We start from the raw sequence: 19,726 nt of genomic DNA, 5'->3' as shown, positions 1-19,726 counted from the left end.
TGAAGAGAAGACTTGGGCCTGGTTTTCAGATGATTCTGCACCATATGCAGGCACTGCTCCAAAGTGGACAGCTGCAGCATTACAGCCCCATTCTGAGATATCTCTGAAGGGCAATGGTGAAGGCAAATCCAGTGGCCAGAACTCTGAGCAGTGCACCTGGTTGGTAACTTTTATTAGAAGAAGAAATGGCTAGATGTACAATTTTACACTGATTTATGGGCCATGGCCAATTGTTTGGTTGGATGGTCAGGAACATGGAAGGAACATGATTGGAAAACTGGTGACAAGGAAATTTGGGAACGAGATATGAGATAGACCTTTCTGAATGAGTATAAATCCTGAAGATATTTGTGTCCCAAGTGAATAATTATCAAAGGGTGACTTCATAAAAGGAGAATTTTAATAAGCAAATGGATAGGGTAGCTCATTCTGTAGATACCAGTCAGCCTCGTTCCGCAGTCCCACTGTCATTGCCCAATGGGCTCATGAACACAATGGCCATGGTGGCAGGGAGGGAGATTATGCATGGGTTCAGCAACATAGCTTTCTATTTACCAAGGGTGATCTGGCTGTGGCCACTGGTGAGTACCCAATCCATCAACAGCAGAGACCAACACTGAGCCTCCAGTGTGGCACCATTCCCCGGGGTGATCATCCAGCTCCCTGGTGGCACGTTGATTACAACAGATGGCATCCGTCATGAAAGTGCCAGCAATTTGTTCTTACTGAAATACACACTCACTCTGGATATGGATTTTCCTTTCCTGCATGCAGTGCTTCTGCCAAAGCTAGCGTCCATAGTAATAGCATGATAGTGGATAACTTCCAAGGGGAAGTTGGACTACTGATCCATGTGGAGGAAAGGAAGAGTATATCTGGAATACAGGAGATCCTTAGGATGTCTCTTAGTATTACCAAACCCTGGAATTAAGGTCAGTGGGAACTATAACAACTCAATCCAGGTAGGATTACTAATGGCCACAGCTCTTTAGGAATGAGGGTTTGAGTACTCCACCAAGTAAAGAACTACAATCAGCTGAGGTACTTGCTGAAGGCATAGGGAATACAGAATGGGTAATGGAGTAAATACCAAGTACAACCACATGACCAGTTATAGAAGTCTGTAATTGTTATGAGTATTTTTTCCTTATTTTGTTATGGATGTGTTTGTGTGTGTGTGTGTGTGTAGCATCTTTGTTTTCTTTGCTCTCTTATCCCCTTATCAAGTAATATAAGATGCATTGACTTCATATCATAGTATTTAAGTATCATTATCTTTACATCTTAGTATTTAAGTTACAGGATATCAAGGAGGAGGGTAAACATCACTCAAAGACTTTTATCTCCTCTTCTGGGGAAATGGCTAATGCGTTTTAAGTTGTATGCAAGGCATTTTTATCACATTAAGCAGAATTATAACCTTGTTATTATCTTTATTAGGAGATTAAGTATGGTTTAAGTGGATGCATAAGGATGCCAAGTTGACAAAGGGTGGACTTGTGATGGTCAGTTTTATGTGCCAATTTGACTGAGCCATGGGGTGCCTAGATATTTGGCTAAACATTATTCTGGATGTTTCTGTGAGAGTTTTTGGATGAGATTAATATTGAGATCTTTAGACTGAGTAAAGCAGATTGCGCTCCCTAATGTGAGTGGGCTTCCAGTCAGTTGAAGGCTTCACTAGAACAAAAAGGCTAACCATCCCCTGAGTAAGAGAGAATTCCTCCTGGCTGACTGCCATCACACTGGGACAGTAGCTTTTTTCCTGCCTTTGGACTTTAACTGAAATCCCAGCTATTCCTGAGTCTTGAGGCTGCTTCCCTTCAGAAAGGAACCACAACATCAGCTCTCCTGGTTCTCAGGACTTTGACTTGGACTGGAACTAAACCATTAGCTCTATTGTTTTCAGCTTGACAGCTCACCCTGCAGATCTTGGGATTTGCCAGTTTCCATAATAGCATGAGCCAATTCCTTATTTTAAATATATGTACATCCTTTTGGTTCCATTTCTCTGGAGAACCCTGAATAATACAGCCACAATGTGATATCACTTTTAGACGTTATTGTATTTGATTTGTTAATGTTTTGTTAAGGATTTTTGCACTATGTTTATGAGGGCTGTTGCTCTATAATTTTCTTGTAATGTTTTTGTACGGTTTACCTGTCGGGATTGTGTTGGCCTCATCAAATGAGTTCGAAAATATTTTCTCCTCTTCCATTACCTGAAATGATTTGTTTCAGATTGTTATTATTTTTCACCAAATATTTGATAGAATTCACTAGTGAAATTATTTAAGCCTGGAGTTTTCTTTGTAGGATTTTTTTTTTTTTTTTTTGCGGTACGTGGGCCTCTCACTGTTGTGGCCTCTCCCGTTGCGGAGCACAGGTTCCGGACGTGCAGGCTCAGTGGCCATGGCTCACGGGCCCAGCCGCTCCGCGGCATGTGGGATATTCCCGGGCCGGGGCACGAACCCGTGTCCCCTGCATCGGCAGGCGGACTCTCAACCACTGCGCCACCAGGGAAGCCCTGGAGGATTTTTTTTTAATAGCAAAATTATTTTCTTTCACAGGTATAAGTATACTCAGATTTATATTCTTGTTTCCTTTTTCTAGAGAGTTGTGCTTTGCAAAGAATTTCTCCATCATATAAGTTGTCAAATTTATTGGCATAAAATTGTTCATAATATTCCCTCATTACCTTTGTAATATCTTAATATATGCCCTGATAATTCCTCTTTTATTCTTGCTCAGATAATTCAGGTTTTATTCTTGGTTTATGCAATCAGTCTTGCCAGGTGTTTATCAATTTCAATTAATAAATTCAAAGAATCAGTTTTGTGTTTTGTTAATTTTCTGTTTCTATATTATCTATCTTTATTGATATCTGTTCTCTTCTTTATTTTTTCCTGCTACTTATTTTAAATTCAATTTACTTGCTTTCTTAAAGTGGAAACTGATAGTTTATCTTAAACCTTTAAATATTTCCAATGTAAGTATTTGAAGCAAAATAGCAACAACAAAAAAATCATTTTAAATATTTTTCTTAGCTGAATCAAACATATTTTGTTATATTTAGTTTATTGCAATTTAGCTCAGAATATTTTATATTTTCTCCTACAATTCCTTCTTTACCTCATGGGTTAAAGTGTACTGTTTAACTTTCAAATATTTAGTGATTCATAATTCAACTCTATTATACTAAAAGAATAATTGTTCTATGATTTCAGTCTTTGAAATTTAATTATACGTGTTTTATAGCCAACATATGCCTTGACGAACAGTCCATGTGCATTTGAAAAGAGTGCATATTCTAAAGTTGTAGGATGTAGTTTTTTACTATTATCACTTAGGTCAAGATGGTTGATAATGCCACTTAGATTTTCCGTATCTTTTATATGTTCTTAATAATTTTTGACTTAACTGCTATATCAGTTATTGAGAGAAAACTACTAAAATATCCAATAATGATTTTACTTTAATTGATTTCTTTCCTTTGCTGTTTCTCAGTTCTCTCAGGTCCCTTCTTCTACTTTGAAGTTGTTGTCATCAGGTGCAGAGTAATTCATAAATGCCATATCTTCCTGATGTATTGACCCTTTTATCATTATGAACTGCTCAGATTTATCTTTATTAATGTGCTTAGTCTAAATAGAGCCATTTTTTCATGGCTATCTTCTTCCATCCTTTTACATTCAATGTATCTGTTTCTTTGTATTTAAAGAGTGTCTGTTGTAGATAACATGTGGTTGGGTCTTACTATTGTATCCAGTCTGATAGTCTCTGCCTTTTAATTGTAGTGTTTATTATATTTACATTTAATGTAATTAATAATATGATTGGATTTAAGTCAACAGTTAGGGATGGTTTTTTTCCATTTATATCATCAATTTTTGTTCTTCTATTTATCCTTTTTTTGCTTTTGGGGGGCGTTTATCCAAAAATTTAATATTCCATTGGCTTTTTAGCCATAGCTTTTTGCATTATTTCTATAGGTTGCTCTGAGTATTATAATATATTTACTTATAATAATTTACTTAGAGCTACCCCTGTACTAACTCAAATAAAATATTAGAATCTTGCAACAGTCTTGTTGCATTTATTGCCCCACCTCAATATTTTGTGCTGTTATTGCTATTATGTGAAATTATGCTTTGCATATATATGTACAAACATTATAAACTACATGAAAGAGTGTGGTAATTTTCACATTAAACCATTCTAAGTCTTTTAAGGAAAGACTATCTATAATCTATATTTATAAGACTATAGATAGATAGAACTATATAGATAGCTCTAGATTTTATATTTATATATATATATTTATGTATATTTATACACATATTTATACTTTAAAGAGGTATTCAGTCTTTCTCACAGATCCTACTTACTACTTGGTGTCATTTTCCTTCAGCCTCAACATCTTCATTTAGCATTTCTAGTAGTATGGGTCTTTTGGCAATAAATTCTCTTTTACTTTTTTAATTCTTTTTTTTTTTTCTTTTTTTTTTTTGCTGTATGTGGGCCTCTCACTGTTGTGGCCTCTCCCATTGCCGAGCACAGGCGCAGGACGTGCAGGCTCAGCGGCCATGGCTCACGGGCCCAGCCGCTCCGCAGCATGTGGGATCTTCCCAGACTGGGGCATGAACCCGTGTCCCCTGCATCAGCAGGCGGACTCTCAACCACTGCACCACCAGGGAAGCCCTTTAATTCTAAAATATGTTTATTTCACTTTCATTTGTAAACTGTACTTTTCTTATATATAATTCTGATTTAGCAGGTTTATTTTTTACTTTTCCTTTAGTACTTTGAAGATATCATCAGTCTGTCTTCCCTACATTTTGAAAAGTTACCTTCATTTCTATTGCTTTACCTTATAGGTATTGTGTCTTTTTGTCTCTGGCTACTTTCAAGATTTTCTCTTTAGCTTTGGATTACAACAGTTTGACAAAGATGTACCTATGTGGGATTTTCTTTTTATTTATACTGCTTTCTGTCCATGAGCTTCTTCGACCTATAAATTGATGTTTTTCAGCAAATTTGAGAAGTTTTCAGCCATTATTTTTTCAATTTGTTTTGTTTTTGTTGTTCTATCCTATTCGCTCTTATCTTGCCTCCTGGGACTCAAATTACATGTATGTTAGACTTATTGCTATCATCTCACAGACAGCTGTGGCTTTGTTCAAGTTTCTTCTATCTCACTTCTCTTTGTTCCTTAGATTTAATAACTTCTATTAATCTTTCTTCAATTCCACTGACTCTTATACTATCTCAAACCTGTTTTGAAGCTCCTCCAATGACAATTTTATTTCCATTATTGTACTTTTCGTGTCTATAATTCCCATTTTTCTCTCTTACTAGTTTCTGTTTCTGTGCTGAGATTCTCCATCTGTTCCTCCATTGTGCACATATTTATCTTTAAGAAGTTAAACATATTTATATGTTATTTTAAAGTCTTTATCTGCTCATTGCAACATCTGCCTCACCTTAGGGTTTTGTTTTCCATTGATTTTTCATGAGCTAGGGTCACATTTCCTTTTATTTTTACATATCTACTGATTTTTATTTGGATACTGGACATTATGAGTGATACATTGTAAAGACCCTAAATTCTGTTATGTTTATCTGTGGAGTGTTTTTTAAACAGATTTATTAAGGTATAATTGATATACAAAGAACTGTACATATTCATTGTGTGTAACTCCACAAATGCAAACACCTGTGATACTGTCACCACAGTCAGTTAATAGACATATCCAGCAGCGTGATTTTTTTTTTAAATTCTAGCAGGCACTTAATTTGATAGTCAAACTCTATTCTCTACATTGGCAGTTGCTGAACTCTCAACTGAGTAATTTCAGCTTCCACCATTTTTTTTGTTTCATTTTGTTTTTGTTTTTCTGGACCTCTCTGTTTCCCCTCCAGTTAGTGGTCAGCCAAATTACAGATTTAATTTGGGGCTTATCCTCTCTGTAGTTCCTTCCCTTTCAAGATTTCCTCCCAAATGTCCCAACTCTGACAATACCAAACGGTAGTATCTCATACCTCAAGTGTGTAAAGTTGTGTCTTTCTGCTATACTGACATTTTTTAGTCAACCACAAAATGGCAAGTTTCACCTCTTCAGGTCATCTTTCAAAAGTATTCTCTGCTCCAGTTTCTCCCATTTTTAGTCACTCTTCAATGCCTTCAAAGAGTTGGTTATTTGTTTTTTAAATTTTAGGTTTGATAACTGTTACCAATGGGAGGGTTGGTCTAACTAATCTATCGCATAGAAACCAACCCCCAAAGCTTTTATTGTCACTCTAAAGCCTAACGATTCAAGAATCACAAGGGTCAACAGCATTTAACAAAAAGCGTATACCACATTTTTAACAAAACGTGAACAACACAGGAGGAGTCTGAGGGGCTTGGTTGTCTCTTTTTCATTAGTTTTCTTCAATCACAAACAGAAGAAATTTTACTGATTATTTTGTGTGTTTTTCCCTAGACATTTTGCTAAATGATTACGACAAATCTGATGAGGACAAATTTTTGTTGAAAGAAAAGTTGATGGGCAATGTATGAAATCCTGCCAAACACCAGTTATTCCCTACCCTCTATTTCCCAGGTGCAGGGAGTTAAAAGAATCAAAGTTATATAAAATTCAAGTCTGCTATTGTAATCGACAGGCATGACCTATTTCACCACATTAAGTCCCCCAGTGTGTGGAAAAAGAATTGGGGCCAGCTGTCCCCTCTTTGTACCGGGGACCTAAAAGGAAGAAATAAACTGCTGCATTAGAGATTAAGATCGACTATATAAGAAAATATTTCTCAATGTTGAAAGTGATTAAACTCTTCAATGGGTAACCAATAACAGTGTCTGAGGGAATGTTTATGTGAGTGTATATGTGTGTGTGTGTGTGTGTGTGTGTGTGTGTGGACATGTGATTGACTGTATCTCTTCTGTATCTAAAAATGATAGTATATGCTTTATCTTATATGAGTTTGTAATCAAAGCTCTGTCATAAAAGGGTTGTTTTAAATACCTAAAAGATACCATTTAAAAATTGGCCTTATTTCCAGGATGTGTAAGACCACCCAGTATAATAATGTGGCAAGGTCAGACATCTCAGTTAATTGGGACTTTGGATTCCTTCAGAAAAAGGATAAGTTCAGCTAAGTGCCAATATTATTTCAGATCCTTCTCGTACTACCTCAAGCACTGTACTTACTAGTCACATAATTAGTACTTAATTATACATACTCAAATGCCAGAATATTTAAGCCAGTGCAGTGAAAAAGTAAACAGTGGTATCAGGAGAGCTTGTTTCAAGACCCAGCTCTGCCAAAGAAAGGCAGGGCTATTGAAAGTTTATTCTCTGTGTTGTTACTGATCTGAGAGTCTCACTGTGAATGGGTCTAAGGGTGTCCATGGCCATGGGTACCACAATGTCCAGTAGTTCCTAGGATTGAAGAACACTGAATGCTGCTCAGGCAGCTCTGTGAAAGTCACCCTTCTTCTGCTAGATACTCCCCATAGGCTTTCAGTCTTGTTACTAAATAACTAGGGCTAAATTACTTATGGAAATAGAGCTTGGGTCTATGGCTTTGACTGCTTTCCAGACATATGCTCTAAGAGCTTATTAAGACCTGTTTTTCCTCAATGCAAATTTGTCTGAGCCAATTAAAGGGGAAATAGCTAAATTAAAGATAGCTAACACCTGTACTTGTGCTCTGTGGCACTGTATTAGTCTGCTCGGGCTGCCATAGTATAATACCACAGATGGGGTGGTTTAAACAACTGAAACTTATTTTCTCACAGTAGTAGAGGCTAGAAATCTAAGATCAAAATGCCACCAGGGTTGGTTTCTTCTGAGGTCACTCTTTCTGGTTTGAAGATGGCCACTCACTTGCTGCCTCTTCACATGGTTGTCCCTCTGTGCAGGTGCGTGTACCTCCGGGATCTGTCTCCATGTTCAAATATCGTCTTCTTATAAGGATGTCAGTCAGATTAGATTATGACCCACCCTCAGGTACTTTAACTTAATCACATCTTTGAAGGTCCTATTTCCAAATACAGACACATGGGTTAGGGCCCATCCCAATGACCTCATTTAACCTTAATTACCTCTTTTAAGTCTGTATCTTCAAATAGAGTCACATCTGAAGTACTGAGGGCTAGGACTCCAACATATGAAGGGGGGTGAAGGGGGGGAGGACACACAGTAGGGCTCATAATAGTTGCCAAATCTATCACCAGCCATTTTGGCACATTCACAAACGTAACAAAAGACCCATCAAAGAAAGACACTTACACAACTGAAACTATGGAGAAACTACACAATACAATATACTTTTCGCTTATCTGTCCTCTGCTATATCTTTTGAATCTTCTCTGCTCTTTCTTGCCACAGGGGAAATTTCCAAGCCAAGTTTGCAATATTGAAATGAATGAAGTTATATATTACCCAAATAATGGAATGTCAATAGCTTTTAAAAATCAAATTTTAAAAAATGATGTAGAAAAATGCAAACAAAACAATATTAAGTAAAATAAATACCAGACAAAACTATCTACATATTATAGTCCTACTAACAACCTTCTAAGGTTCATATGAGGATTAAATTAGTTATATGTAAAACACTTAGAAGATTTTATAACATTAGATAAGTATTCAATATATAACTTTTATTATAGCTTTTTATTATTACTTGTATTATCATGTAGAAGAAGAATTTAAGATTTTTACTGTTCATCTGTTTGTCTTCCTCTGTACTACAGTACACGGCCTTTAGTTGTCATTCATACTCCACATTTCCTTGTATAGGCTCTGCTTTCATAAGCAACATCTCTATTGAGGCAAGAGTGTCACAGGTGAGTATGATGTTTTAAGTCTAGCCTACTTAACAGACTTGAGAATTTCCTTAGAGGTTGCTTTGTGATTGAAATTGAGAGGAATACTTTTCTTTAGCAGACACTATTAACCAGTCTGTCAAAAACACACTAGATACAAAGGACTTGAATTACAGGGTTGTTTGGGGAAGGCTCCTGCAGCCTGTAATATCATTAGTCAGGAAGAAGTGGTTCTTATATTAGTCAGGCCCCCTAAGGATGTTGACAAGGATAATAATTCTTTCCCAATGCTCTGATATTGTTTCATATTAAAACAAGAGAGGAAAAAGGCTTTGGGAAAGAATACACATTTTTAATAGAAGCTATAATTCTGTGTGAAGGATTATCTGAATAGTTTGCTCAAGAAATGAAATTATAGAACTTACTCCACTGATATAGCCATCGAGGAAACGAAGCCAAAGTCCTATCATTCTTTGTAGTAGAGGTTTGTAAGGACGGTTAGCCTTGTGAAACTTCTGTCCATAAGTCCACAGGCTTTTGCTTTGCTCTGAAAAGAACAAACTGGTATTATTAACCTGTGCTTAATCTGACTACATAGCTTTATTAAAAGTAAACAGCATTATAGCCTCTGAATCCTTCAGGTATTAACATATATAGCTTTTAAAAATGACAAGTCACAAACATAAAAAGATATATAGCCTCGTGGATAACTTTCGCCACGTTGGGTATGGATGGTTAATAATAAATCTTAGTTTAATACAGTTTACTTGCCATCATCTTGACTCTATGAGATACATAAAATTCTGCCTCAATTTATTTAAACATATCAGAAATGTATAACTTTCCTGGGTAATTTTTGGTCCCTGCATTCTCCAGAAAATTACCAGAGGCTTGAGCGGGGTTGAGGTTTGTTGTAGGTGGAGCCCTCCAGGGGGCAGAACTATGTCTCCTTGTTTAACTCTTAATTTTTTTGAGTACCTAGCTGTCACTGGATCTCATAGGGAAAAATATAAAATCCCCAATCAATTTAGAAATAGATTTAGACCCAGAAGATAGCCAATTAATGCATCTCAACTTTTCAGAAAGCCTGAGTACAAGCAAGTAGCCCCCAAGGCCCCAGGTAATGATTGCTATTTCCATCTTCATCCAGGAGAAAAAAAGCTGGAAACAGCCTTGATTCCAAGAGTGTTTCAGACCACTGATTTTTTTCACCGAGGTAAGAGTTATTTGCAACTAATGTATAGAATCATAGCCTCTTAGAGCTACAAGGATCCATAGGGAAAATCCAATCTAGTGCTCTCATTTTACAGATGAACAGACTGAGGCCCAAAGAGGGTTAGGGACTTGTCTGAGGTCACATACTTGTTAATAGCACAGCTGGGCTATTGATCAAATGTACCATTTCTAAAAGGCTTAATGGTGCTTGAAAAGCAATTGATTATCCTAAGTAACATAAATGCTTCCCCTTCAATGTTACTTGCACTATTGTTTGTAGAAAGTACAAAATTGTATTTCAGCCCAGCTCCCTCTTGAGATAAATGAAAATTAATACTAAAGCCAAAAGATTTTTGATTAGAATTTGATGCTGCTTCAAGTAAATCAGGGCTTACAACAACTCTACTGATGAGTGTCTCACGCTCACTTCTAGGAGCAAGAAGGATAGGAATGGGGAGAAAGATGCCTGCCAAGTTCATGGATAAAAGGGATTTCTGGGCCTTGAATGTTTTTCTCTCAGAAGCAGAGAGTCCCTTTCTCATTTTGAATAGCATGACTGCGACCGGGCTTGTTGGACTCAGGGGTACCTTCTCCCTAGTCTTCTGACTATGGCAGATCTGGGAGACTGTGGGTGGCACTCAGTGTCCAATCACTTCTTGTTTGTACCCCTGTTTAGGTTGCAGAATAAGATAGCATCTGGATAGGAAAAAAATGGTAACTTGGTTGTTACCATTTAATAAATAACTATGGTATCTGGAGTCATAGCAATGAAATATCTGGGCATAATTAAATATATATATATATATATATATATATATATATGTAGATTGTATAAACCAGCATCTTTTACACAGCCTGGTTATAAATTGGTTGAGCCAGTTTGATTACTGGAGTCATGTTAGTAATGAGACTAGCAATATATTCTACAGATTTAGAGGCTGTTGATGAAGTGGGTATCTTGTAGAAAAGCAATGTATTGTAGAGTAATAGAGGTTTCGGCTTCTCTGTCCCATCTTTAATTGAATTAGAAATTTCGTTTGAGAAAGGAAGGTTAGAGTCTCAGTCTCACATTTGGTCTCAAGTAAGCATGCAAGCTGGAATGTTAGGTAGAATTTCACCATCATTGTTGCCATTGTCCACTGTCCCCTGAGCACACACTGCCATAGGCCAAAGGGAGGGCAGCTTATCCATGGTGAGAGGTCAGCAGTTTGCAGAGCAGGTGAGAAATTATTACAGCTGCTACATTGCATTGCTTTCTCAGCTGTAAATGAGGCTTCTCATTAATGAATCATGCACACAGGCTGCCAGGGTCTCAGCATTAATTGGCACTAATGGGAACATCTTATGGTTGAAGGGAGAGCTATGGGAACCACTTTAAGTCTGATTGTATTTGGAAGGGAGCTTGGACAATTTACATTTTCCATGAAATTCTAGGGCAGCCTTACACAACACATTTTCATTCCAAACCACAAGTAGATCTGCAGAGAAGTGTATCGAATTCTTCATGAGAGACAAAGAATATCAACAAGTGTTTCAATGAGATTTTCCATTCTCTGTCAAGCATGGCATCTACAGAGGGTGTCTGAATCTGCTTTTTACTGCACCATGCATTCTAAGGCCTAATGCAGTGTATGTAATTTGCTTTATTCCTTTGAGATCATTCAGCAGGGATTCAGTGCAAGTTAGCCCTGAGGAAATTTTGACCAATAAATTTTGTTTAAAAAATGTGTCCTCCCATGATAATGTACTGTTATTCAACAAAATAGGCTGATACAGAAGTTTAATCTGAGCTGCTTAGAATGTTTTACCCCTTAAGTGGAACTGCTTTGTATTATTTATTTTTTAGCCCCCCAAAAAGAGCCCCTTGTAATTAGTTTTGTGATGTTTGGCATTGAGGAATGGATATTCACAATTTTGGTATAGGTCAGACCTTTTCAGATCATGCAGCAAATGGGTAAATCCTGCTTCCCAGAACACCTCAAGCCCATACTACACCCTAGAGTGAATTGGAAAAAAGGCATGCCTGCCTTAAGGTGGATGCACCCACACAAAGGCACACTGCAGCCCCCACTTGCTCCTTCAGTTGGGTGCTCCGGTGCAGTGCACAACCTGTACAAGGTACAGCTACATAATAGCTTTGATATCATCCTTGTGAATGTTAGCACCTCTGTAACCCAGCAACGAGTCTGTGGGAAGGACCCAGAACAAGCAAGCTGATCTTATAAAGAAAAATATAGGGCCCAGAGAAGAAGATGTGGAACAGGTCTATGGGGAAGCCACAATAACGACATAATTTTTAGTGGAGGAGAATGTAATAGAAAGCTTGAGCTCCACATCCCTGAAAGCTATTTTTTTCACATTTTCAATTCAATTTTTATATGTATATATGTAAATAAACAATATAACAGCACCAAGGACCTCTGTAAAATTTCATCATACAGTTTCTGTGCAGGATGCTTCATCAATAAATGGCACTTAATGTGGTTTAAAAACATTTGATTTCAGAAAAGTCTTTAAACTGTCCATCAGAAACTGGGTGGGATTTTCCAAAGACACTCAGGTATTCAAATCAATACGATCTGTCTTCTGAATATCAGCTTGAGTTACACAGGCTACGCTGAGGACCCTTCACACAGTGTTGAAGATATGATGCAATTTGCACTTGACTTGGCATTGCACTGCTTCAGACTTAGGCTGCCATCATCACAAGTATCTCTATCCCTCAGATCAGCTACATCAAGATGGCTTATCATCTAAATCACATTGGTGAAAATACCTGCTAACCAAGCAGATTAATAAATTCAAATTCATCTTTGCTGTCCACTAAGAGCCTCACTTCAGAGCACCTTCTTGCAAGCTGCCAAATTAGTGAATGATCCTCAGGTAATAAAGGTTTTCCAAGACAAGCCAATAAAGCATAAAGTCATCATCCCAATTCTGTAATAATTCTCTTTCTCTAAGCCAGTTACTCATAAATTCCAAGACACTAGTTACTGTTGACTGATTTATTCTGCTAACAATAAGAAGCAAGGGAGGAAAACCAATCTGGGTATAATCCATCCCAGGACTTTAATTTGTAGCTGATCCAACAGCCCCTTCTGCATATAACATTTCACCCAGACAAAAGTTTTTACAGCTTTCTTCATCTTCAGATTTTGGAAGAATGAAGGATATTTATCCCGGGAAAGGAGAAATAATTACATATTTTACATAGTTGAAAGGCATGATCCTGTTACTACCCAACTGCTGAGATTTCCAGTGACTTCAGTGTCTGTTCACGCTCTGTTGAACAGTTGAAAACGGTGCTACTTGTTGCTCTTGCCTCTGAAGTTTGGAGGAATATCCTTTAGGAACAGGTTTTTATTCTGAAAGAGAAACATTCACACTTTGCTTCCTTTTCAAATTCTTTGGGTCGATGTGAGCTACCACATCTGGACATTGAGCTACTTCAATCTAGACTGGCCTCAGGGATTCCTGAGGCATCCTTGGGGATAGAGAGGGAGCTAAATTTTCTGCCAAGTTGCAGGGCTCCACTGGCAACATCTGAGGCATCAAGTCTTCCACTGCAGACTCCACTGGCACCTATGCCATGGTTTTCAACTCAGCCAGTTCCACCCAGCACATGTACCAAGTCTAGGTTGGTCACTGCACAGGCACACAAATAAGCACTTTTGACAGAGAGATGAGCAAGAGATAGGCCTTAGGGGGCTAAATTATGTATGAGTAAGCCCGTTGATTGTATCAAAGTTAAGGTTCCAATGGTGTAATGAAGATTTTGAATTTAGTTCTTTGCAGAAGTAGTGATCAACATCCCCCAAAGGTATTTTTATTTTTAACCAATACAACCTTAGAGTAATTTGTTCTACAGTTCATCCATTGTCAGAAGTAAATATTTTCTTTAGGATCGAGTAATTTATTGCTGGAAAATAATGTAGGAATCTTTTAATCCTACCCTTTCATTTCACAGATAAGAAATCATGTGTACAGTTCAGTGATACATAGCTAGTTAATAATGATGGAGAGTGGCCTAGAATCTAGGTCTCAGGACAAGAAGTCTAGTTCACATTCCATCTGTGCCATGCTAAATGCCCCTCATACACGCCCATGTCCCAGGTTCAAGAGGTGCTTTTAAGTCTGATATTCTGCTGTTGGGTGACTGCATCTGATATAGCCTACCCATGCCCTTCCCACATTAATACTTTTGACTTCTCTCCTCTCTGTCTTCATCTTTGCAAAATGAGGAATGATAATCTTCTGAACTATCCTTTTGAGGATAGTTGATACTCACAGATGACAATGGAAATGGCATTCCCCTTGGTTTAGGGAGTTGTATTAGCTGACCTCTATGTTTCCTTTCATCTTAGGATCTAGTTTTGCCAGCATGGCAACCTCTTTCTCTTTTGCTTATTTAGTTACCTTTCCTTCTCTACTCTTATGTCTTTCTTGAGGGGCAATACCAAGACCTGTTATGGTACAATAAACAAGGTTAAAATAATGTTTTCAGTCCACCACCCTGCTCTCACATCCCCATCCCTTCTCCCATTTTACACATACACACACACCCTTGCTTACATATAATATTGTGCTGATATATTGGATGTAACAGTATATTAGAATTAGTCCACTGTGGCTCCTTAAATTAAGTCTAGTAGATCCAATTAGAATTTGGTGCTGCTTTAGTAAAGCTGTGCTTAAAATTACTCTACTGATGAAGGTCTCATACTTACCTTTGGGAGCATCTTCTATTTGTGACTGGACCACTCATGAAACTCTGAGCAACTGGCAGACCTACAGGCCTCTTCTGGGAAAAGCTGCCAGCGCAGGTCCTTATTGCAAAGGTAGCTAAGCTTTTTGGAATGTGACTTTAAGAATCTGGTCACAACTGACTGAACCAAGGATTGTTCATCACAGGAATATATTTATTGACTTAACATTGGACTAGCAGCCTTTAAGATGACCAATAAGGTTTCTCTATATTTTGTAGTGAATAATAAGGTCTTCTGTCTAGAAGAGAGTTAATGCAAGATACACAAGGAGAAGTGGTAGATACCAGCATTAGAGTAAAAATAAAGAAAGCAGAAAAGTCACATAAATAACCTATTTGTCCCAAACACTTTGTCTCCAAGTCATGATGGTCAAGTAGGAAATATTTGGGGTTTAGAGTTAGGTAGATTTGGATTCAAACACTTCATGTCTTCTTTGAGCCTCAACTTCCTTATTTTAAAAATGAGAACAGTAATACCTGCTTCAAAGGATCATTAAAAATATTAAATGATAAAGTGTTTTAAAAGACAGGACATAGTATATATATCAAATAGGTAAATAACTAACAAATGGCAGCAAATAAGGGAATAGCTCATGAATTTCTTGAAAAGATTAAATGAGGTAACATGTGCTGTGCTACAGACACAGCATAGGCATCTATTTATAATAAATGTTCCCTTTGTCCCATGTGATTCCAGGAAGTATAAAGACCTCCTTTAAATATCAAAGTAGACTTGAATTTCTGGTCTTCATTTGTTCATGTACTCGAGAAATGTTTAGAGAGAATCTGCCATATGCCAGACTAGAATAGAAAGATAAATCAGAAAGAGTTCCTGATAACTGGGAGTGTGTAGTATGGGTTTCAGAGAGACAGGAAAATAGGTAAATGACATTTTAATATGGTGAGTGCTATTACAGGGTGTTATGGTAGTATGCATGGTTATCTGAATCCTTGAAGATTAAAATCAATACATCAAGAAGCATAAATTCCTCTCCCAGAAACCAATCAGAAGGATATTCAATGCCTGGAAACGCAAACCAACTACTGCATGCAAGAGGTACGTAAAAGAAGACCACAGTGTCTGTGAATGCCGAGAAGAGAGGAAACATGTCTGGTTAGCAAAATTCAAAGGAGATGCCCATCATCAAGAAAACAAAAGCTTTCCTCCAACACCATCTGGCATAAGAAAGGTCTGAGTTAATAGTAAAATAGCATTTTGTGCATTTTAGCTTCCATTATGATGTTTCCTGTGTTTCTCCTCTTTTTAGATGAGACTGAAGTGAGAATATTAGCTGCATTAATCTATCCATTCATCCAAATCCTCACTCCCTGTAAAGCATGCCATATGTGAAAGAAAAGCTTTAAAAATACATAATGCTTCTATTTTGATCTCCTTCCAGAAATAAGCACTATAAATCATGCCCAGCCACCAAGTAATATTGAGCATCTGTTCATGGCATTTAAATGTCTAAAGGAGCTAAGGTTGTTTAGCCGAGAAAGGAGAAAACCAGAAGTAACATTTGTGACAGTCTATTATTCAAAGGGCAGTAAACAACTATTTATCATACCCTCTAAGGAATGAATAAGAGAAAAGAAGCTTGCACGTATAAGTAAAATTCAACTTCTTGAATATAAAGTTTAAAATGAAACAGTGGAATAGTTACTTCTACTTATCTATAATTATATTTATACATGTATACCTATATACATACAGAATTATAGAACCAGGATGTCCCAAATTTTATATCAAAGGCAAAAATTGGGGGAGGACAACCAGAAAGCTGTTTGAGAACCATGTTACTTCATAAATATATATTTTTAAAAGTTATCTACAAACCTGTTTTCCTCAATCAGCAAGTACTCATTGAGTAAATAAAATGTTATCAGACCAAATATTTTGAAGGATTACAAAAAGTCTAAATTGTAATCCCTACACTGAAGGAGTTTATAGTCTGGTTGGGAGACAAAGTGAGTAGATAAAGCAGTAGAAAATATAATGTTATTCATGATTATATCCTGTATTGGTTGTGTAATGTAGATGGCAATATTGCACGTGTTCTGAAGGTGACAGGCTTAGATTTGGAAGTCTTATATTAGCGTGGAGGCAGGGAAACTTGAATTGATATAGTTTTTAAAAGTTTTAAATTTTTTATACAAATTTTAAGGTTACACTTCATTTACAGTTATTATAAAATATTAGTTATATTCCTCATGTTGTACAATATGTCCTTGTAGCCTATCTTACAACCAATAGTTTATACCTCCCACTCCCTCACCCCTATATCACCCCTCCCCATCTCCCTACTGGTAACCACTAGTTTGTTCTCTGTATCAGTGGGTCTGCTTCATTTTTGTTATATTTACTACTTTGTTTCTTTCTTTTCTTTTTTTTAACATTATATTGCGGCAGTCTTGGCACATCTTTGTTTTTATAAATTTATTTATTTATATTTATTTTTGGCTGCATTGGGTCTTCATTGGGGTGCGTGGGCTTCTCATTGCAGTGGCTTCTTTTGTTGCAGAGCACGGGCTTTAGGCATGCGGGTTTCAGTAGATGTGGCTCGTGGGCTCTAGAGTGCAGGCTCAGTAGTCGTGGTGCACAGGCTCAGTTGCTCTGTGGCATGTGGGATCGTCTCAGACCAGAGATCGAACCTGTGTCCCCTGCATTGGCAGGCAGATTCTAAACCACCTGCGCCACCAGGGAAGTCCCACTAATTTGTTTTTGTTCTTTTTAGATTCCACATGTAAATGATATCATACAGTACTTGTCTTTCTCTGATTTATTTCACTTAGCATAATGCACTCCAAGTCCATTCATGTTGCTACAGATGGGAAAATTTCATTACTTTCTCTGGCTGTCTAGTATCGCATTGTGTGTGTGTGTGTGTGTGTGTGTTTGTGTGTGTGTGTGTGTATACATATATATATACCATCTCTTCTTTATTGATCTGTTGATGGACACTTAGGTTGCTTTCCTATCTTGGCAATTGTAAATAATGCTGCTGTTAACATTGGGGCGTGTGTATCTTTTCAAGTTGGTGTTGTTATTTTTTTCAGATATATACCCAGGAGCGGAATTGCTGTGTCATATGGTAGTTATATTTGTAGTGTTTTGAGAAACCTTCTTACTGCTTCCCCAGTGGCTGCACCAATTTATATTCCCACCAACAGTGTATAAAGGTTCCCTTTTCTCCACATCCTTGCCAGCATGTTATTTGTGTTCTTTTTTTTTTACATCTTTATTGGAGTATAATTGCTTTACATTGGTGTGCTAGTTTCTGCTTTATAACAAAGTGAATCAGTTATACATATACATATGTTCCCATATATCCTCCCTCCAGCATCTCCCTCCCTCCCACCCTCCCTATCCCACCTCTCCAGGTAGTCACAAAGCACCGAGCTGATCTCCCTGTGCTATATGGCTGCCTCCCACTAGCTATCTATCTTACACTTGGTAGTGTATGTATGTCCATGCCACTCTCTCGCCTCGTCACAGCTTACCCTTCCCCCTCTCCATATCCTCAAGTCCATTCTCTACTAGGTCTGTGTCTTTATTCCTGTCTTAACCCTAGGTTCTTCATGACCTTTTTTTTCTTAAATTCCATATATATGTGTTAGCATATGGTACCTGTCTCTCTCTTTCTGACTTACTTCACTCTATATGACAGACTCCAGGTCCATCCACCTCATTACAAATAGCTCAATTTCGTTTCTTTTTATGGCTGAGTTATATTCCATTGTATATATGTGCCACATCTTCTTTACCCATTCATCCAATGATGGACACTTAGGTTGTTTCCATCTCTGGGCTATTGTAAATAGAGCTGCAATGAACATTTTGGTACATGACTCTTTTTGAATTATGGTTTTCTCAGGGTATATGCCCAGTAGTGGGATTGCTGGGTCATATGGTAGTTCTATTTGTAGTTTTTTAAGGAACCTCCATACTGTTCTCCATAGTGGCTGTACCAATTCACATTCCCACCAGCAGTGCAAGAGTGTTCCCTTTTCTCCACACCCTCTCCAGCATTTATTGTTTCGAGATTTTTTGATGAAGGCCATTCTGACTGGTGTGAGTTGATATCTCATTTTGGTTTTGATTTGCATTTCTCTAATGAGTAATGATGTTGAGCATTCTTTCATGTGTTTGTTGGCAGTCTCTATATATCTTCTTTGGAGAAACGTCTATTTAGGGCTTCTGCCATTTTTGGATTGGATTGTTTGTTTCTTTGTTATTGAGCTGCATGAGCTGCTTGTAAATTTTGGAGATTAATCCTTTATCAGTTGCTTCATTTGCAAATATTTTCTCCCATTCTGAGGGTTGTCTTTTGGTCTTGTTTATGGTTTCCTTTGCTGTGCAAAAGTTTTTAAGTTTCATTAGGTCCCATTCGTTTATTTTTGTTTTTATTTCCATTTCTCTAGGAGGTGGGTCAAAAAGGATCTTGCTGTGATTTATGTCACAGAGTGTTCTGCCTATGTTTTCCTCTAAGAGTTTGATGGTTTCTGGCCTTAAATTTAGGTCTGTAATCCATTTTGAGCTTATTTTTGTGTATGGTGTTAGGGAGTTAGCTAATCTCATACTTTTACATGTAACTGTCCAGTTTTCCCAGCACCACTTATTGAAGAGGCTGTCCTTTCTCCACTGTACATTCCTGCCTCCATATCAAAGATAAGGTGACCATATGTGCGTGAGTTTATCTCTGGACTTTCTATCCTATTCCATCAATCTATCTTTCTGTTTTTGTGCCAGTACCATACTGTCTTGATTACTGAAGCTTTGTAGTATACTCTGAAGTCAGGGAGCCTGATTCCTCCAGCTCTGTTTTTCGATCTCAAGATTGCTTTGCCTATTCGGGGTCTTTAATGTTTCCATACAAATTGTGAAATTTTTTGTTCTAGTTCTGTGAAAAATG

General features: G+C 37.4%; 1 pseudogene; it reads right to left on the bottom strand.

Moving 5' to 3' along the window:
- Positions 1 to 12,784: 12,784 nt before the first annotated feature.
- On the bottom strand, positions 12,785 to 13,672 carry LOC113607908 (gem-associated protein 2 pseudogene; annotated as a pseudogene).
- Between the last annotated feature and the right edge of the window lie 6,054 nt (positions 13,673 to 19,726).

Source organism: Aethalodelphis obliquidens, unplaced genomic scaffold, assembly GCF_003676395.1.
Source record: "Aethalodelphis obliquidens isolate GAN/ISIS:26980383/991018 unplaced genomic scaffold, ASM367639v1 scaffold51, whole genome shotgun sequence".
In the NCBI taxonomy this organism is placed as follows: Eukaryota; Metazoa; Chordata; class Mammalia; order Artiodactyla; family Delphinidae; genus Aethalodelphis; species Aethalodelphis obliquidens.
Note: the sequence above shows the minus strand (reverse complement) of the source record. Positions and strands in the feature narration are given on the sequence as shown.